This window comes from Ischnura elegans, chromosome X, assembly GCF_921293095.1.
Source record: "Ischnura elegans chromosome X, ioIscEleg1.1, whole genome shotgun sequence".
In the NCBI taxonomy this organism is placed as follows: Eukaryota; Metazoa; Arthropoda; class Insecta; order Odonata; family Coenagrionidae; genus Ischnura; species Ischnura elegans.
Window position 1 is genome coordinate 72,661,920 of NC_060259.1, and position 21,105 is coordinate 72,683,024.

Sequence of the window (21,105 nt, forward strand, 5' to 3'; positions counted from 1 at the left end):
CACTCCCTCAATGCGGCTCAAGGTTCGGGTTTTTCCAGTCTTACTCATCTGAATATGTCTCGTGGCCGATATAGTTCCGAGTGTCCCCACGGTGAGAAAGAATGCGCTGAAAGCCGAAAGCCTGAAACACGCGATAGTTTTTCCCGACCCTCAAGCCCGTATGACACTATCCAATTAATTGGCCCCTAAATCGGCGCGCAATATTGTTTAAGATATTGGGTGTTACGTACCATATGACGCGTATCAATATTTACACTAATATTGGCCGAAATAGTGTTGTAATGTCCCGCTTGAGAACACCATTGTATTTCGATGATTTTTCTTTCTATAAGCATTCGTGTTATTTGTATGCTTCGATCAATAATGAAACAACTTCTTACGTCCACATTTTAGAATCTTCAGGCGAAAATTTGGAACAAAACCAGTGTTTTACATCCAAACCGGAAGTTTTGCAAAAAGCTTCTTGTTTTGGCCACTAGGAGTGAACAAAACTGACTTCTGATTGGAGATTGGCCGCGAGAAATTAGAACCTGTTCTAAATTCCAAAGTGGGCGAGAAATTGTGTCCAATATTGTGAATAGGATATTGAACTAGAAATTGGTGTGTGTCAGTTGGACCACAATCCAGTATCCAATGGATTGGCAAATAAATTGGGAAGTGTCATAAGGGCTTCAGATTTGATTTGATTTATTTCTTTTACCAGGCCCAGATGAGGCCACAATCCGGCCCCCTTTTTCTCTGGACCAGGGCTCTCTTTATTTTAATTTTTTAGATACGGAAATGAAGGAATACAGTCATCAGTGTAAAATTAATATGATGGTAGATAATTTATATTATTATGCAGCTAGGCGACATTGTATTTTTTTGCCAGCTGTCGGATCGCCTTCGTCCTTGACCATTTGCGTCTCTGGTCATCCGACAGGGCGTTAAATGAGCGTGTATATAAATGATCCGGCCATACGCGAGGACCTATGGATTGGGTCCAGAAATTGGGATCAGAGAGATGGCTCTATTGCCAGCTTTTCAGGGAAGAAAAACGTGATGGCTCAACCCACGAATATTACATAAGAGGATCATCAAGTCGGTCTCCAAATATGTTGCCATTCACCGTGAATTTAAATGTGTTTAGAATAGTCACCACTCGCGTCGCTGACGGATGACAAAATCCGAATTTCACGGGGAAATAAGGTATAATTAGGAGAGTTAACCGAAATTTATATCCATGATGATGTGATCTATCAAATTTATCACTCTCCAATGCTATTCTTTGCAATTACAAATATTATAGTGCAATATATCGAAAAAAGGGTGCCTAATCACGGCACTGCAGACCATTTTGAAAGCCGATTAAAATGCTCCCGAAGTGGAAATAGAAATCAGCCTTCTATGTGATGGAATCGGGCCTTCTATGCAGTCCTCTTGAGTTTTTCCGTCCCTCTGCGTGATAGCTCTTATATATACCTTTCACGGACCAAAAATGTGATGGCCCGACCCAACATTTACTGAATCACACGCTATTTCCGCCGTCTCTTTTCCCATCAAATTTTCCGTCGCTTTCCGAGTTTACAACAGTCATTTCATTAAAACTCCCAAGTGATTTTATAATGGCTTTTAGCGGCCGTGCGTTCGAATTGGCTGAAATACGGAATGCGATACTTCGTGCGATAGGTACCAGTGGCGCAGCGAGGGTTTTGGAGGATACCCCCCCCCCCCTTGAGCTCGCAAAAATTTTAAGTTTAATCCATTTTACTTAATTGGATTGATATTACTAATAGAATAGTGTAAGGATTAATGAAATATCCCTCAGAAAGCCGTAAAAACTCACCATTTTGAACCATCTATCTTGAAATTCCGCAAGTTATTAATCTCTCACCTACCGCTTATCCTGGTGGGTATTCCATACCCCCACACACCCCGGTATTATTCGCATCTAAATCCCCCCAGAATTAATTCCTAGCTGCGCCCCTGATAGGTACTACGGCAAAAGTTACAGATATACGAGCGCTGTCCTCGCTTCGTGGGTATTGAGGTTTACAAAGAGGTGCCCAAGGAATTAAAGTAATATTAACAAATGATAATTTATTCGGACATAAGAGAGAAATTCTCTCGGCAAAACGTATTTCTCTGTGGAGGAATGTCTTAAGGATATAATTTAAGCTGATGTTAAAATTTATCTATTAACTTCTTCATGTATTTTGCTCATCGTTTTCACCACAGGGAGGTGCTAGTAAGGAAGGCTGGAGAGAAACCTAGCGTCGGAATTTGCTTTCTCTAAAGAAAAGGCGCCGAGGGACTACGGCTAAACGCCCCATCCGACGGACGTAGTACTGAAATACAGTCCCCTCCATCATATAGACCAATCCATAAAAGCTCGATTTATGCTTCCACGTTTTTAATTGGCTTTCAAAATATCCATAGCCTGGTGATGAGTGCAGAGAGATCCATTTATTCTCAACAGTACTTGTAATAAATAATTTCTCTTGCAAGTAATAACAGTGACAAGTTACAAATTAAGTAGATTACATCGTTATAAATATCAATTCCGTCGAACAATCCTAATTAAAGTTTATTCCTCAGTGAAATTCGGATCGATTTACCATCAGCGACACGAAAGGCGTCTTCTGTACACCTCTTGCATGAGTGGCATTACATCTAACGGCCGACTGTGAAATCCTCTACAGCAAATCACTCAAGCAGGGATTGGGTATTCTTGAAAAATCACCGCCATTGCCGGTATGCGAGCCTAGGCCAAATGAGTGGGATGCCAATACACTAGCCAAAATCAACAAAGTAAAATTCCATAGACTCGTATTGTAACAAAATTTGGTCTCATTATCTCATCGCTTACATTTGGATATGTCTGCCACGATAAGTTTTCTCATTTATAGGATAGGAACTTTAAAGGTGTACACTGAGCTATGCTAAGAGTTGATAATTTCTTTCCATATCTGTGCCTGTCAGGCACATTGCGCCTGAAGAAAGGTTAAGTAATAAATGCACCTCAACCCTTTCTAACCCAGAGCTGCTTCTGGAATAAATTAAAGTTCAAGGCTTCTCATTTTAAAAATGCGAAAATTTTCTACTCAATCGTAATTATTGAGGCAGATACATTTAGCACAAAGAACACATCATTTAAATATTTCCTGAATAGAACTGAAAGTGTATACATCTTTGATGTTAATTAGAAGCAACATTGGGTTATAATGGGTTTATCAGACTGGGAAGCAATGAAAGGAACACATGGAGATATAAAAGACAGCGGAGCTCTTTCATCAATGGCTCTTAATGTTTACTTGAGTAAATGATGAATGATCGGTAATACAACTTTGCTTGCATCACAGAATAAACACTTACAAAAGCGATTACTGGCTCCTGCCTTTGGGACCAAAATTAAAACGGCAGAATTCGTAATTACGTGATGCATCTGCTTTATTGACTACAACGATAGCTTTTTTTATCTATTTCATTTCGATTGTGTATATTACTAAATAATTGAGTATAATATTTCTATTAACTTTAAAACTCACAAAGAAAATGTATTAGGATTTTAATAACACCAATACATCAGTATTTAATTTCCTTTCCTTATTTACCGCAGTAACATTGAACTTCGGTCTCAGATTTAGGTTCCTTCACCACAAACTTTACATGCATTTACTGTGAGACTTGTTTACGTAAAAAAGAAGAAATATGCAGTGCGCAATGCTAGGAATATGACAGCGTATCAGTAGCCGACTTAAACTAAGAGCCTGAGAAGGCACCCTGTTACTATAAAGGCAATAAGCTGGCGTGCTGTGAAGATAACGAAAACTAAGGTAATGGTATAGGTGACAAATACTTTTTTACAAGTCCTTTTCGCCAGTCACAATACTGGAATAGATGAGTTCAGGCGCAATGTGCTTCATAGGCACAATTGTGAAAAAACATTATTAACTATCCGCAAACTTTAAAGTTTAAATCGCCATTATTAGTGCAGTCCAATACTTACACGATGTCTTTCGTGCTATGCAAAGACGCCTTTACATGCCGCCATACGTCTCCAGACCGATCCAGCAAGGTGCAATTTAATGTACTCTTTAGACTATTTAGTATAATTTTACGTAATTTATTTTAGCAAGTGAATTCTACAAGATCAGTGTTTTTTCTTCTGCTATCTCATTTATCAATAGTGATTTTATTTTGCTGTTATTGTGCTCAATTATGCTGAATAATCCGCCACTGTTAGACGAGTGGCGCGAGGAGCATAGGATGAGGATTAATCACAAGAAGGCTAAGGTAATGCGGTTTTGTGCGAGGAATGTGAGACTCAAGATAAAAGTAGGTGGGGAAAAACTTGAGCAGGTAGAGCAATTCAGCTACTTGGGCAGCACATGAAAGGAAAACGGACACAGTAGCAAGGACATCAGGAAGCGAATTGCACTAGCAAAGGAGGCTTTCATGAACAGGAAGGAGCTTCTGATACGATCGTTATGTAAGAGTTTAAAGAAAATGTTAGTGAAGAGTTTGATCTGGAGTGTAGCTCTCTACGGTGCGGAAACGTGGACACTGAGGAAAGAAGACGAGAGAAGATTGGAGGCATCGAGATGTGGGTATGGCGAAGGTGAAATGGACGGAGAGGAAAAGGAACGACGAAGTGCTGGATATGGTTGGAGAGGAGAGGCAGCTTTTAGATGAGATACGGAGGAGACAGAAGGTATGGATGGAAGGAGTACTTAGAGGGGAGGGGATGTTGAAAATAGTGTTAGAGGGTAGAATGTTAGGTAAATGGGGGAGGGAAGGAAGATAATAGAATTTTTAGATAGATTGAAAGGGAGTAGGCCTTACAGTGAATTAAAGAAGGCAATGCTGGACGGAAAAGGAGGCTCCCAGATTAGTGGCGCAGCGAGGGGGGAGTTTTAGGGGATGAACCCCCCCAGAGGTCAGAGAAATTTTTAATTTTAATCCATTTTACTTAATTGGAATGATATTACTATAAGAATAGTGTAAGGATTAATGAAACATCCCTCAGAAAGCCTTAAAACTCACCATTTTGAACCATTTATCTTAAAATTCCGTAATTTATTAATCTCGCACCTACCGCTTATCCTGGTGGGTATTTCATACTCCCACACACCCCGTATCAGTTGCCCCTAAACCCCCCAGCCTTAATTCCTTGCTGCGCCCCTGTCCCAGATCACTTCTCTAGTACTCCATGGAAACCTACCTTATTCGGTAGAATAATATAATAATAATAATAATAATCCGCTGCTAATCTGCTGGCATAAATGCGAAAAGTGAAAGGCTGCATAGAGCGTGTCAAAAAACTGCTGTAAGCTTCAAGAGTCTACGCCGTCTAGTGGTACGGAGAATGAAATAAAAAACCTGCGCGGTCCCTGTAAAATCCATTGCGCCCGACGGAAGGTGGAGCGGTGAGAATGAGATACCCTTGGTAAGCATATGAAATGAGACCACTTTGTCTGAGAGAGATTTAAACGCCTGGGTCTTGCATGAAATGAGGAGAACAGTACTAAACCAGTGCAGTTATAAATTAAAATGAATAAATCAATTGGCAACAAATCCTAAATTCATTACGTACAAGAAAGAAAATCATTCCATACACTTCATTTAAGAAAAGTTTCCGCAGTCTCCTGATTCATGCTATGAGATCCCAAAATAACTATTTACGTCGTAATCTTTCATGAAATTTTTAGAATATACTATCATTTAAAACCTGACCATTATTTTAAAATTTGATCACAGATTTTAGGATTTTCTGCTCTTAAATTTAGTATCAAAGGCAACATAAAATAAGCATTATGATTCATAATTGGGTTAAAATGATTTTATTGCATGAAAAAAGTTAGTGTCAACAAATTTCATGAACACATTTCATGATAATACAACTGTAGCACATTAAGAGTAGATATAGAGGCGAACTGTTGTTTACTGCTAAAATTAATCGCAGGAGCGTTCAATTTTTGCGTAGAATATTTTAACAATGAAATGCTCCTCGAAATTTTTCTTACATACGGAACAAGGCCTTCTAAGCAATCGGCTGATCAGGATAAAGTTTTCAAAATTATGAAATTTTAGCAAACTCAATATGAATACTTTAAATTATATAAATTTCAAAATGACCCAGATATTGATCACAAAATATAGCAAATTTCTCTGAATACTATGTTCTATATATGTACCTATATGTTCAAAACGAAAATTTTTCTTTAGTGTTCATGCAACAACAGCTTCTGGTTAAGAATACTATTTACTTCCAGTAAGATTATTGAACTACATGAGATAAAACATGAGATACACCTTGGGATCCAGATGTAAAAGATTAGATATAATAAAAGATATAATTTAAGAACCAATCCAATTCATAAATAAATATATTATTATAAATCCATGGTACAATACAATATGTGCCATGTGAAATACAATATAGAATATGATATGAGAAATAATATAAGAGACCACAAGGGATACATTATGTGGTATCATGTTTGATACGATATGAGATATAACCGGAAAAAAACTGAAGTAGATATGGGACACCACTTGACATACATCATTAAAGATTGTTATATATAATATGAGACATATTGAATGTGACCAATTACGATATAACTTCCACCAGATATAACTTTATATTGGATATGACCTACACCATGAGATATAATAAGTGAGACCAATTGAAATATTATTTCATATACGTAATGACCTACACCATAAGATATAATAAGTGAGACCAATTGAGCTATTTAATAACATTAATATGAGCTACACTATGAGATACCATATTGAATGAGATAAAGTAGGTGAGACCATATGAGACAACAGATTATTTACGATGTGTGAATACATGGTGAGATACCGTATTAGGTATGAAATAAGATATTACATAATATATGGGGTACAATATATGACAGATAATATAAAAACTATATGAGATACAATGTAAGTTATCATATTTGATATTTTATGGGATATAATTCATATATAATAAGAGAGTACATGTAACAGAAATATAAAATGTGACATACCATATAATGTGTGATGTGATATATAATGTGTAATACAATCTGTGATGCAATATTAGCTATAATAATATAATATGAGATGGTTACCAACGGCCATTTGTGGAGCACAGGTTATAAATGTTCATTTTCTGCTCCACCAGCACGTAGCAAAAACAGGTTTGAAAAATGACCAATAGGACCTGTTTCAGGCTCCATCAATTCATTATTCATAGCTCAGTCTTAATCCTCAGTCGGGGTAATGACCGAATCGACGCACAAAGTGCAAGTGTAACACGGGTAAGAAACGGCAGCATTGATCATCGCAGCGCGATAGAAAGGAGACAAGATAGATGAACGGAGACTATGAGGCCTGCCTATAGCAGTCACTCTCCGTATCTGAAAACTTGGCGCTATAAGCCGCCAAGTAATATCAAGTAGATTCCTCCAAGAAATCAAAATAAATGTCTTATTCGTGAAAATGGGAAATGCAACAATGCTAATTGAACCAGAACAGTACGATTGCCTAGTTACATAGTTACCTAGTTACATAGTTACCTAGTTACATAGATTACCTAGTTACAGTTATATTGCCTAATTACCTCTACAATTACTGTCAAAATGATAGACTTTCTACCAAATACAACCCTTGAATTGCGCATAAAATACGTCGTTTTTACGAGTTTTTATGGCAAATACACATACATACCTATGAGTGGAATAAATGTCAACTATAGCTAAAATATTATTACTTTTATGATAAAAAACGGGTAGTAGACGCGCTGAAACGTATATCATTAATAAAAAAAATTCAAAACCCACCACCGTACTCGTCTCGAGTTATTGATTATTTGCAAATAATGTTGTAACTGAATTATAAATACGTAACTAAACTACGTAAATGGAGCCAAGCTCACTCAGAGGTCTAGGATAATAGGTATTAAAAAATATTTTCATTAAATGGTCCGTAATCTACTTAGCCTTTTACATCTTTTAGCAGCAAAAACAAAACACTATTCTTAAGACCTTCACCGAAATTTTATAATTATTTCTTAAAATCTATGAATATATGAAATGTTATATGTTAACGAATAATAATTATTCAGGGTCCTTACAATTAAAATAGGGTAAAATATGAGTCAAACACCATCATTATCATTTCCATCATCAACACGATCAGATAATATAAAAGAACATTAATTATATCAAGAATACTTTGAATAAAAATTGCTAAACTCATTGTTCATTATCATTATCATAGTAAATATAAATGACGTTCAAGGTTAATTACGATATGAATACTAAAATAATACTAATCTACCCAATGAAAATCCCCTTCCTTTAAACGTACACCTGTCCCAGAAATAAAAATAATAAAATAAATGATAAGAGTGCGCACGGAAAAAAATATTAAAAAATGCAAAATACTTGAATGAAAATTAGAAAACCCCGTTCCTAAATAATTATCATGGTTTATTTTTGATTGGATATAGCTTTCCAGCTGGGTGCTGCATTTGATTGTGACTGAATTTTCGACGCGTTCCGAATTTCAATTCGATGGTAATACGCTCCGAGCAATTCCCCTGGAGACTAAATGTGAAAATCGTCAAGTTATTGGAAAATACGAAAAACAAATGCCAAAAAAACAACCAATATTCAATTCTTTGTGTTGAAAGTAGCATTTAAAATAAATTGCGACAGCTCATTCCACAATCATCATATCTGATGACGAATAGCATCTCTCTAATGGTTTGATACGTGTCTAGCAAAGGAATTAAATTAAGGCAAAATATTATGAAAGAATTTTAAGGCATAATGCATCAAATAATTAGCGAAAAATCATTGGAGTGATGCATTAGACTATGAATTATCTACACGAGTAAACCTCATGGTGTTTTGATGTATTTTTTAATGTTGAAGTTTAAAACGACGGAATAAATGGAAATGAAATTTTGAAAAGCCGAAATGACTTCATGGATCTATTTATTATTTCATTCTAAAAGGTTTGACTATTGTAACTTAATACTTTATATGAAGATATTTTTGTCGGTCAAGGAATTAATAAAAATTGGCTTTATTCCATTAATTTCTTTCTTTAAAATTAGCATTTAAATATTGCTTAAATATACCTCAACATTTAATATACATATGGCCATTTTTCACATCAGTACATTTCCAATTATTATTAAAAATTTTAATAAAATATATTTAATTAGCTCATTAAGGTGTCCCTTTTATCTTCTTCATTAATTACGTATTTTACTACCACAAATGATTTTATCACTCACCCCCCGATTCAGTTGCAATGTTTCAAATCATGTTTTTGAGAACTTATGATGAGGTTCAGGCATTTCTACCCGTGCCGAATTGAATACGAATTTTCCCGAAATCCATGCGCCTATTTGACACACTGGGCCACGCTTGGGCCGACTCCTCAGGTTACATAGGATTTAGATTTTCCGACGATGTCCTCCATTAATTCTGCTGCATATTTTGTACCCGGTGACCCGAGTTGGAGCTCGAGACGTCGGCAGAAATATATTTTCAAGCCCGGCGGGAATCCGGAGAGAATTTTAACCAAACGAAAGTTATGATTGTGAATCGTGAAGAAAATATAAATTGTGTGACACATGAGCGACATGGAGAACATCATATTAGAAGCATACATGGAAGTTGAAATTTTACAAAGAAGACTGTTTTAGGATTAAAATGCACTCATTTAATTTTATTCAACTGTTAAATAAAATTCATGAATGATATTAAAAATTTATTTGAAATTATATCCGTGGATAAGAATAACGCGTATTATGTGGGAATGTTTGTTTATGATTTAATCAGCGTTTAGAGAGACAATCAAGGAGGATACCTGCTCAGAATCACTTCAATTGAGGGGATTACTTCACAGATTCAGTTTCAAGTGCTTGAAAAAATTGTATATATTCATGCAAATACCACTTTTAGGAAATATGTTTAATTGTTGCCTCAAATAACTGGAACCTATAGAACATTGATATGGGAAGCATTCTGACGGATGAATAGAAGACTGATGGTGTTATAAGATCAAGAATAACTTTGGAAAGGATGCTTTTCATAGGAAGAAATATATTTTATCCCGTTCAATAAAGTTATTACTGTATTTAAGTGTATATTACACGGTCCAAAGAAACGTACGCTTCGAAACTAACTGTGCAGTCAACTGTTCAAGATAGAAAATTTGGGCAAAAATCACCGCGAGGCTGAAAAAATACGAAAATTTTACCTGTAAGAAGTAAAGCTTATTATTTCTGGTTATTATTTCATGTCAATTGTATCTGTAGAATGGATTGCACGAAGAAAATAGAATTGAGACAATGGAGAAAAACTTGAGAAGCATCAAATCCATAATTTTCCACACAGACTAATTTTATTTACTTAGTTACACCGATTAGACAATTCCAAGTTCAAATTAAAAGAGATGTAATGAAAGGTAGCGTGAGTACGTATAGTAGATATCCGACTAAGACTTCATTTTTTTCAACTCTCAGTTGCTTTGGAAGTCAGTGAAGTGGTAATTCTGTAACTTTTCTTCAGATGTCGTGGCGGTTGTAGCCACTAGGTAACAGAGGAAAAGGCGACACTTCACCAAGTGTCAAGGGTCATAGGTGCGGATAAAGAGGTTTATGGTTAAATGATAAGGTTACAAAGAGTTTATTAGAATTAATTGGATAGAAACATTTCAGGTCTCAGTAATTGTTAAAGAGGAATATTCACCTGTCCTACGTGAAAGATAAATGAAAAAAGAAGAGGCAATACATTTTGCTCTGGGGGCAGTAGAAGGGAAATGGAGAAACGGAATTGCAATTCATGGTGAATAAAAAGACAAAGGCTCATGTTTTTAAGTATTTTACTAACAGATAGGAGTAGTATAGTTTGATTGGATGAATGAGTCTCTCTCAACCATTTTTTTCGCGATGAGTATCTCCTATGCTAAAATCTATGTTATCCCCTTGAAATCTTCTGGTTTTATTGAGTAAAACCTTGTCATCATCTGCCTCTATCTGAAGTTTGAAAATTTTACTTCAGTATTTCCTCAATTTAAGTTAAGTTAAATTTTTGCATTTGATGCAGGCTAATAATGAAAAAAGTATCCCCTATACACCCCCCGAGATTATCAGGGTTTAAACGAACTGGTAATTCGTCGTAAAATAAAGCCGAAACTGTAGAGTAATGGAGCGAAGAGACATACGTTATGAAGGCGCTCATGAAAATCATATAAGAGGATTGTTAGATGGCGTCAAGATAAACCATAAAAAGACCAAGGTTATGCGATTTTGTAAAGCAACGAAAGCTAGGAAATTGTGGCCCAAGATAAAAGTAAGCGGGCATAAACTTGAGCTGGTGGATCAGTTTTACTCTTTGAGCAGCAAATTCGAGGAAGAGGACCCAGTAGTGAAGACTTCAGGAGGAGAATTGCGTCATCAAAGGAGGAGTTCATGAATTGGAAGGGGCTAATGAGGGCATGGTCATGTAAGAAGAAAAGGTTATTAAAGAGACTGATATGGAGTGTGGCACTTACCGATGTGAAAACGTGGACGTTGACGAAGGAGGACGATTAATGAGCAGAAGTGTTCGAAATGTGGGTTAGGAGGATAATGAAGATAATGGGATAATAAGTGAAGGGGACATAGTGAAACGAAGAATTGGGGAGGAGAGGAAGCTTCTAGATGAAGTATGAAGGAGACAGAGTGTTTTATGGAGCGAATACTGAGACGGGAGAGAATTTTAAAAACAGTATTGGAGAAGAATTCTCGGTAGGAGAATCAGTTTCAAGTGCTCATCGGTGGAAGACAATAGAATGCATAGGCAAATTGAAATAGGGTATACCTCAATGTGAATTGGAGAGGGAAATCCATGATGAGTGGGTAGACTGCCGTAATAATTCGTAAATACTTCATAAAAACCTACCTTAACCGGTAGAATATTTTAAATTGCTAAGGGAAGGGAGGTTTCAACATTATGATGGGTGCCTGCAATGTGAGGAAAGGAGAAAGCAGTAAAGATGGTATTTTACATGAATTGGTAGAGGAACGGTCGTATGGAGTTTAAAGCTAGCGTGTGTGTGCAATTTGTTGAAACTGCGAGAAAATGGAAAAGAATGCATGCATAAAATTGAGTATAGAAGAGGAATAAATGCTAAATGAAATAGACAGCGACGACATTCAAACTAATTTGGGCGAGAAAATTATGTATAATTTTATATGCTAAAAACTTCCTCGTAAATAATTGAAATATATTTATCACCAGCTCAACGGAAAATATAAAGTAGCGCTGGGAAAGAATACAAATGAGCATTGAATAATAGTAAAAAAATTTTGGGGATCATAATGCGAATCGGGCCATGAAGAAGTGGGTAATTAAGCTTTGGAAAATGAATAGGAAAGAACTGATGAGCTGATCGTTGTGTGCAAGTGCAACGAAAAGGCTCGCAAACAGTCCGAGATGGAGCATCGCTAGATTATGAGAAAGAAATGAAGAAAAAAGTAGATGTATAAACAGCAAAAGTGAGGGAGTGAATATGCTTTGAACATTACACAGTAAATCCAGAGGAGAAATAGTTAAGGTCATGAAAGAGTGGTTTGGAAGAGAATGCATATAAATTTGTACATGGTTTATTTAACTGGAAATGCTGGTTATTATTATTATTATTATTTAACTGGGAATCTTACAAGTAAGGAATATATATGCCGCAATGGTAGGTATGAAATTATCTGGTTACAGTTGATAAAATAAAAAGATAGAAAATGGTGAAAGAAAAATACAAACAGATGCGAATGAGATACGCGAGATATAGCATATGGAGTAAGTACTCGAAGAGGAAAGATGTGTACTGAAAGGCATCGGATGCCATACTACCTAGTGTACTGCCAATAATAGCTATGATTTACCTGTATCTGACAACGGTGATTCCGTAAACAAAGTAGAACGCAAATGGAACGCAAGGTAAAACACAAACAATAGTTGAATAGGATTTTGACGAAAAATGCGATAATATTTAAAAGTTTTGGAAGGCCGAAAGGTGGACGAGGGTGATATTGGAGATAAAATACTAAAGAGTGAACTGTGCTTATGGAATGATAACCAATAGGAGGAAGGAATGTTATAAGTATCAAGTTTGAGGAAAGTGAGGTGGAACAGAAGTCGAAAAAAGAAAAATATGGACCAACGGAAAATGAAACGAGATTATAGTGAGGACGATATACGCTCCTGAAATACGCAAGAAAAGGCTATTGACGACTGAAAACTAATGATAGGTAATTAGGATTGGGCTTATAACGATACTTTAATTTTGCCTTAAATTTTTAAGAAAACTGATATAAAACTGAAAAAAGGCATTACAACTTTAAAGAAAAGAGTGGATATGCTGTATAAGTGATAATATATAGGAGGTGGAAAGATTATGCCTATTAAGTTTGCGGGAAGTGAGGTGGAACACAAGTCCAAGAAAGAAGAATTTTGACCAACGGAAAATTAAACGAGATTCTAGTGAGGACGATATGCGCTCCTGAAATACGCAAGAAGAGGCTATTGACGGCTGACAACTAATGATAGGTAATTAGGATTGGGCTGATAAATATACTTTACTTTCAGAAATTGAATGAATTCCATTTTGACGAAAACTGAGATAAAAGTGAAAAAAGGCATTAAAATTTTAAAGAGAAGAGTGGATATGCTGTATAAGTGTTAATATATAGGAGGTGGAAAGATTATGGTTATCAAGTTTGCGGGAAGTGAGGATGAGTTTAAGTTCAAAATAGAAGAATTTGGACGAACGGAAAATAAAAAGGAGATTGAATTGACTAACTTAGACTGAATCGAGATGATTCGATGAAGGAAGCACTAATAGGAATGGTGAAAATGAATAGTGAACGGGGTAAAATAAGAAATTAAATAGCATATTATTTAGAAGAGGAGACAAGCTATGCGGGGTTGAAGAGGAGAGCACAAGATAGTGCTAGCTGGAGGACAAGCTGATAACGATGACATGATAAACAGCAGACGTCTGATTGCTGATTGAACTAACACCTACGATTAATTATGTAGAGGCTAAATGCATTTCATTAAGAAGGTAAATAAGACAAAATTCTTCAACTTAAACTCTAAACTGAACCAGTAAAAAAATATTGCAATATTATAATTTGCCAATTATATACGCCCTCTTAATATTAAAATGGGTTTCCATAAACTTGAAGGAGTAGGAAAGTTTAATATTCGGGCAGGAACAAATTTAATAATAACACATGTAATTGTGCTGAGATAATAATCGGAAAATGATGAATTTAGGAACATGTAAAAACCTGATAAGAGGATTGTTACTTAGGAGCGTGAATAAAAATCTAGCATAGAGTTCATAGAGGAGCATTGCAAAAGCTCAAGACATGGATGGACAAAAAATTAAAAAGGACAAGAAATGAATGAAGAAGGAAATATAAAAATAACAGAAGTAAGAAAGGTGTACTTACCGAAAATATGAAAGGAAAGGTTACTGTTGAATTGTTAAACAATTGGGCTGACGACAGGGTATGTTTTTAATTTATCACTTTGACGAAAAATGAGATAAAATTTAAGAAAGGGATTAAAAATATAATGAAAATATAAGGTAAATAAGGATAATATCCCAGTACAGGATGATCACCCTCTCCTATTTTAACGACGTACTATATTGAAGGGGAGGAAAGCTACGCTTGGATTAAGAGAATGCACAAAACACAGCTAGCTGGAGGAGAGGCTATTGAGGATCAGTTAAACGCGGAATACTAATTTTAGATTGAGCCCAAGACTGTAATATACCGTGTAGTGCATAAATACCTTATATTTAGGCGACAACTGAGATAAAATTTATCAACTGGTAAGTTTTACTCATTATAAAAGTGATGAAAACGTGTTACGCACTCCTAATTCTCCGAATAAATGCATCCTCTTGATATATGAGTAGAATGTCACTAATTTGAAGAGGTTGGATAGTTCAAGTATTTGGGCAGCGCGCTAGAGGGAGACGGTCGCAGCAATAAAAACACCAGTATGAGGGAATTTTCATTAAAGAATGCTAAAATTCCTAAATTCGCTTCTGAAAAGGATGCATTTACGAATGATGAAGTGGCAACGAGGATTTCGTTGCGTAAGAGCGTACTGAAAAGGCTAGAGGTGAGTCCGATATTGAACTTTGCAAAGTTATTGAACAAAATGAAGAAATATGGAAGCATAAAATAACAAAAAGGGGAGAGATGTACGTATAGGTAAAATTTAATATAAACTAAACGTCGTAAAATGTAACGGATAAAATGTAAAGAAAGGCTGAAAACATGCTCAACAGCACACTACTCATGATAGTTATGACTGAGCTGTCAGCAATGATTAGCTGGTTAGAACATAACATACTTCTTAACTCGCCTTCCCCCCAACAGACTCAATGAATATAAGGTGATACTCTCCCTGTATCCAGTATTTGATCCTGACGATGTCGTACAGCGATGAAACCGGTTGTTATTAAAATCATTATATGTGAAATTTACAGTTTTTCTATTTAACATGACGCAACTTCACCAAGTGACGCCTCAAAATAGCAATTTTATAACATTCTCCATTCTGACGAAAAGTAAAATTGAATTAAATGCACATAATTAAGAATAGACAATAATATAAAAATCGGAGAACATGGAGTGGATAAGGTTGATATTGGACAAAATATAGGTATTAGAGTGTGACCCACCCCGCCCACTCTAATTTGCACGTAAAAGACATGACGCGACCATGCTGAATGAATGATAAGGTGGTTGAAAGAGAATGAAGAAAGACTACGTGTATCGGGTTTGCAGAAAATGATAAGAAGCTGAAATCCATGAAAGGAAAATTTGGAATAGCGAAGTTATTATTTTAATATATCGTGTTACCATTCCACAAAGTGAAGTCGCGAACTATTGATTTCATAAAAGAGAATTGTCACAAACTTGAAGGGGTAACAATGAGTAATAAGGAGTAAATTGCAATTCAATGAAGGAAGATAACGCGTATAGGGTTTTCAGAAAGTGAGAAGTAGCTGAAGTTCATGAAAAAAATTGGACTAATAACGAAGTTATTATTTTAATTTATAGTGTCACCAATATAGCACATTTCGACATATAGAGAGAGCACAAAATAGAGTTAGATTGAGGAAAGACTACTATGGATCTGATTTACGGCACACGACTGATTGCTTATTGAGTTAAAAACCATAATTAAATCTTTAGAGCATACATTCATTCCAATTTGAAGGCAACTGAGACAAAATTCTTTCACAGGTAAGATAAGCTTTTAAATAAACTAGTAAAAACTAATTACATTCCTCAAATTTGTCAATTATATTCATTCTCTTAATATAAAAGTAGATTGATAGATTTCAATAATAAACTTTGATATATTCCACGCAGTAGGCGAATATTCTGAATGAGTGATTGTAATAGAATGAAGGAAGAATACATGTATCGGGTTTTCAGAAAGTGATGAGTAGCTGAAGATCATGAAAGGAAAATTGAAACATAAAATAGTTATTATTTTAATCTATTATGTCACCACTCCACGTAATGAAATCGCGAACCATTGATTTGATAAAAGTAGAGTGTCATAAACTTGAATATTTACTATCTGGACAGCATCAAATATATCGATAACAGATAGTTACCAGAAAATGAGGCATATGTGAAAAAGAAAAACCTGATGAGAAGTGTTGTTTCGGAGGGTGAATAAAACGTAAGAGAGGAGTTTGATGAAGATTGCCGCAAGAGAATGGAAAAGAAATCGTTGAAGAAGGAAATATAAAAACTACAAAATTAGGGAGGCATACGCACCGGAAATATATAAGGATAGGCTACTGACGATCTGCTAGACAACACATCATTAATGATAAATAGGATTTCGCTGACATCGATGATTTACTGCGTAGAATTTGAATGCATTCCATTTGACGGAAACTGAGATAAAATTTTTAAAAAGGTAGTTGAAAGTTTAACAGAAATTGAGATCAATAATAAAAATATCACAGTTATTATATTATAGTATTCTAATCCAACCATTTAATTACAAGTCAAAGTCATGGTGTGGGTATGCTGAATAAATGATAATAAATAGACGGCGGGAATATTATGAGTATCGACTTTGCCGAAAGTTAAGAAAAACATTAGTTAAACACAAAGGAATCTGAATCAGCGGAAAATAAAAAACGAGACTTAATTGATTAAAATGGACACAGTCAAGATGATATGAAAAATGAATTACTTCCAGTAATGATGCAAAAATAGGATAGACGTGGTATAAGAGGAACAAAAATGACATGTTTCGTAAAAAAGGAAGCATACTACGCTGGAATGAAGACAGTACAAGACGAAGCTCGGTTAAAGTGAAAATTGGCTGAACTAACAGTTGTAATAAAATTTATAGAGCATAAACGTATTGCATTTTGACGAAAAATGGCACAAAATATCATCAATTAGGTTTTCCTCTTACTTAAACTAATGAAACGTATTTCATACTTCTTCTATGTAGATAAATGCATCCTATTTATATGGAAGAGTATTTTTATGACCTTGAAGATGTAGGGAACTGTACTTTTTGGGATTGACCAAAGATATAAGATGGAGAGAAGCTTTTTAAAAGGACGCGTTTATGAATAGGAAAGAGCTGATGTGAGGATCGTTGTGTAAATCGCCTAAAAAAGATAGTGAAGAGTCTGATATCAAGCATTTCGAGAATATGAACAGGATATGAAGAAATAAGGAAAAAATAGGAAAATATGCAAAGAAAGACCACAGACGACCAGATAAACAGCTCACCACTAATTAGTTATTATTATTGGGAAGAAAATTATTATTTCCTTAGTTCAGTATGAATGCATTCCATTTTGTCGAAATTTGAGACAAAATTAAAAATAAGGCGTTTAAAAATTTAGGGAGAAAATGAGACGGATAACGATGATAATTGAGTTGGTAATATTACGATTGGGGAGCGTGGTGGTCTAGTGGACAGAGCGCTAAGCTGTTGATCGAAAGGTGTCTGGTTCAAATGCCGCGGGAGGCCTTTGGACATCCAAAAAAACTCGAAGTACGAGTTTTACTACGGAAAAGACTGGCCCCTCATCCTGAATTTGCGGTTTTCACGCGCATATGGCTAAACGTGAAATGAGAACTAGCCTCACCTACCCTAACCAGTTCTCGGGTTGACTCGCTGAGCGGTGGCGCGAGTGTATATCAAAGAGTGACTCCCACGTCCATTTTAATGAATGCCTCAAAGGCATGCAGTCGATATGCTGAATAAGTATCAGTGAGTTGGAGGCAGGAAGATAATGGGTATCATGGTTGCGCAAAGTGAGGAAGAACTGAAGGTCAAGATAGAAGAATTTAGACTAACGAATAATGACACGAAGATAAATTGATTCAAATTAAGGACCAGCGAGATTGTTTGGTGAAGGAGGAGCTAGCAGGAATGGAGAGTATAGAGGATACACGGGGTGAAAGGTGAAATAAAACGACGGATTACTTAGAATAGGAGGCAGGCTACACTAGAATAAAGGGAGGATACAAGACAGAGTTAGCTGGAGTACAGACCGGTGAGGGCCAGCTAAACAGCAGAGTAATAGTTTCATATTGAGCTGTCAGCCATTATATATCGTGTAGTTCAGAAATGAAATCCTTTTGACGACAATTGAGATCATATATATAACTAGTAATTTAATTTTACTCTTTTTTTACTCGTTTTTTTACTATTTTTTACTCTTTGCTCTTAATTAATAGCCTATTACCTATGGAGACTGTAAAGGATATAAACGAGAGAGTACATAGCGAAATAGAGCGACGAAGAGAAAGCATAGCGAAATAGTGTAGATAAAGGAGAGTGTATAGTGAAATAAAACGACGGATTATTAAAAAAATGATTCAGTATACACTGGAATAAAGAGAGAGTACTGGACAGAGTTAGCTGGAGTAGATAGAGACCGGTGAGGGCCAACTAAACAGCAGAGTAATAGTTTCAGGTTGATCTATCAACTATTATATATCGTGTAATTCAGAATTCATTTTGACGACACATGAGATCAAATTTATCAACTAGTAAGTTTTACTCTTAAATAAGCTAATAAATACCTATTACCTTCTCCTAATTTCCCGAGTAAATGCATCCTACACATGTGTAAGAAAGTACACAAAAATGATTAGGTGGTATATTTGAAGTATTTGGGTATCATCCAAGAGAAATACGGGCGCAGCACAAAGATATAGGGATGAGAAAACTTTTAAAAATGATGCTTAGTGAGTCAGTTTTGCTTCGGAAAGAGATGCATTTATGAAAGATTAAATGAGGGGATCGTTTTGTAATAGCGTATAGAAAAGGATAGCTCAGAGTCCCATATTAAACGTTGTAAGATTATTGAATAAAAATTAAGAGATATGGAAGCGTACAAAATAAAAATGGGAGAGGTGTACGTACGGGAAAGATATAAAAAGGCTAATGAAGTAAATTGTAACGGCTAAAACTGCTAATAAATTCGTATAATGACGCGGTCAAGAGCACACTACTAATGATAATTATGATTACAAGTAATTCACTGAGTAGGACATAAATGTATTCCACTTTGACGAAATATGAAATTAAATTGAAGGAGTATATTTAAAAATTTAAGAAGATCATGAGGTGGATAAGGATGATTTGGAATTCATTACTGTATATGAGGTTGACCTGCCCCGCCCATTTTAATGTGTACGTAAAATACATGAGGCAAACATGCTGCATAAGTGATACGGTGGTTGTAATAGAATAAAGGGGGACTCTGTGTATCGAGTTTGCAGAAAGTGATAAAGAGTTGAAATTCATGAAATAAAAATTGGATAGACAAATAAAAAAGAATATAGGTGATTAAATCGGGCAAAAAAGACGTGATTTGATGGAGGAGGCAACAAATGGTAGGTACGGTGAAAATATAGCGTAAACGGGGTACAAGAAGAAATAAAATAATGGATGGAGAGAGACAGGCTCTTCAGGAGAAAAGTGGAGGTCACAAATAGTCATACCTGGAGTAGAAGCTGATGATAAGGACGTGATACACAGTAGACGACTGATTGATGATGGAGCAACTATGAAGGACTATGTAGAGCGTAAATGCATTCCTTACTGGCAAAACCGAGAGAAAATTGTTTAACAGTTAAAATGAACTCTTAATTTAATTAGTAAAAACTTTTTTCATTCATCTAATTTGCCAACTATAAGCACACACATAATTAAAACAGAGAATATCACAAAAGGAGTGGATAAGTTTACTATTTGGGCAGCATCAAATGCATAAATAACAGATAATACTCGGAAAATCATGCGTTTATGGAGAAGAAAAACCTAATGACAGGATTTTTTGCGTAGGAGCGTGAATAAAAAGCTATTGACGAGTTTGATGAGGAGTTTCGCAAGAGTATGAACATGTAATGAATAGCGAGGGAAAAATAAAAACAGCAAAGGTGAGGGAGGTGAATGCACCGCAAATACGTAAGAAATGGTAACTGACAACCTGCTAAAGAGCACATAATTAGGATTGAAAAAACCTGCTAAACCTAACCTGCTAAAGATAATTAGGATTGGGCTGACAGCCATGATTTACTGTGTAGAATACGAATACATTCGAGTTTGGCGGCAACTGAGATAGTATTTTTGAAGAGGGATTGAAAATTTTACGGAGAACAAGAACTAAATGAGGATGGTATCCTAGTAAATAGATTGAAGTGTGACCTACCCCACCAATTTAAATTAATTACGGATGGGATATGCTGTATAAGTCATACTAAAAAGGAGGCGGGAATTTTATGGTATCAAGTTTGCGGAAAGTGAGACGAAGTGAAGTTCACGAAGGAAGAATTTTTACGGAAGGAAAATTAAATCGAGACTTAATTGATTAACTTATGCACAAATGAGATCGTTTGATGAAGGCTGCACTAGCAGGAACAGTGAAAATAAACGGCGTACAAGGGTAAATGAAACGACAAAATATTTAAAAGAGGAGGCTGGCTCCGCTGGGATGAAAAGAGAGGGGAAAAAAGAGCTAGGTTGATAGGTAAGGCTACTG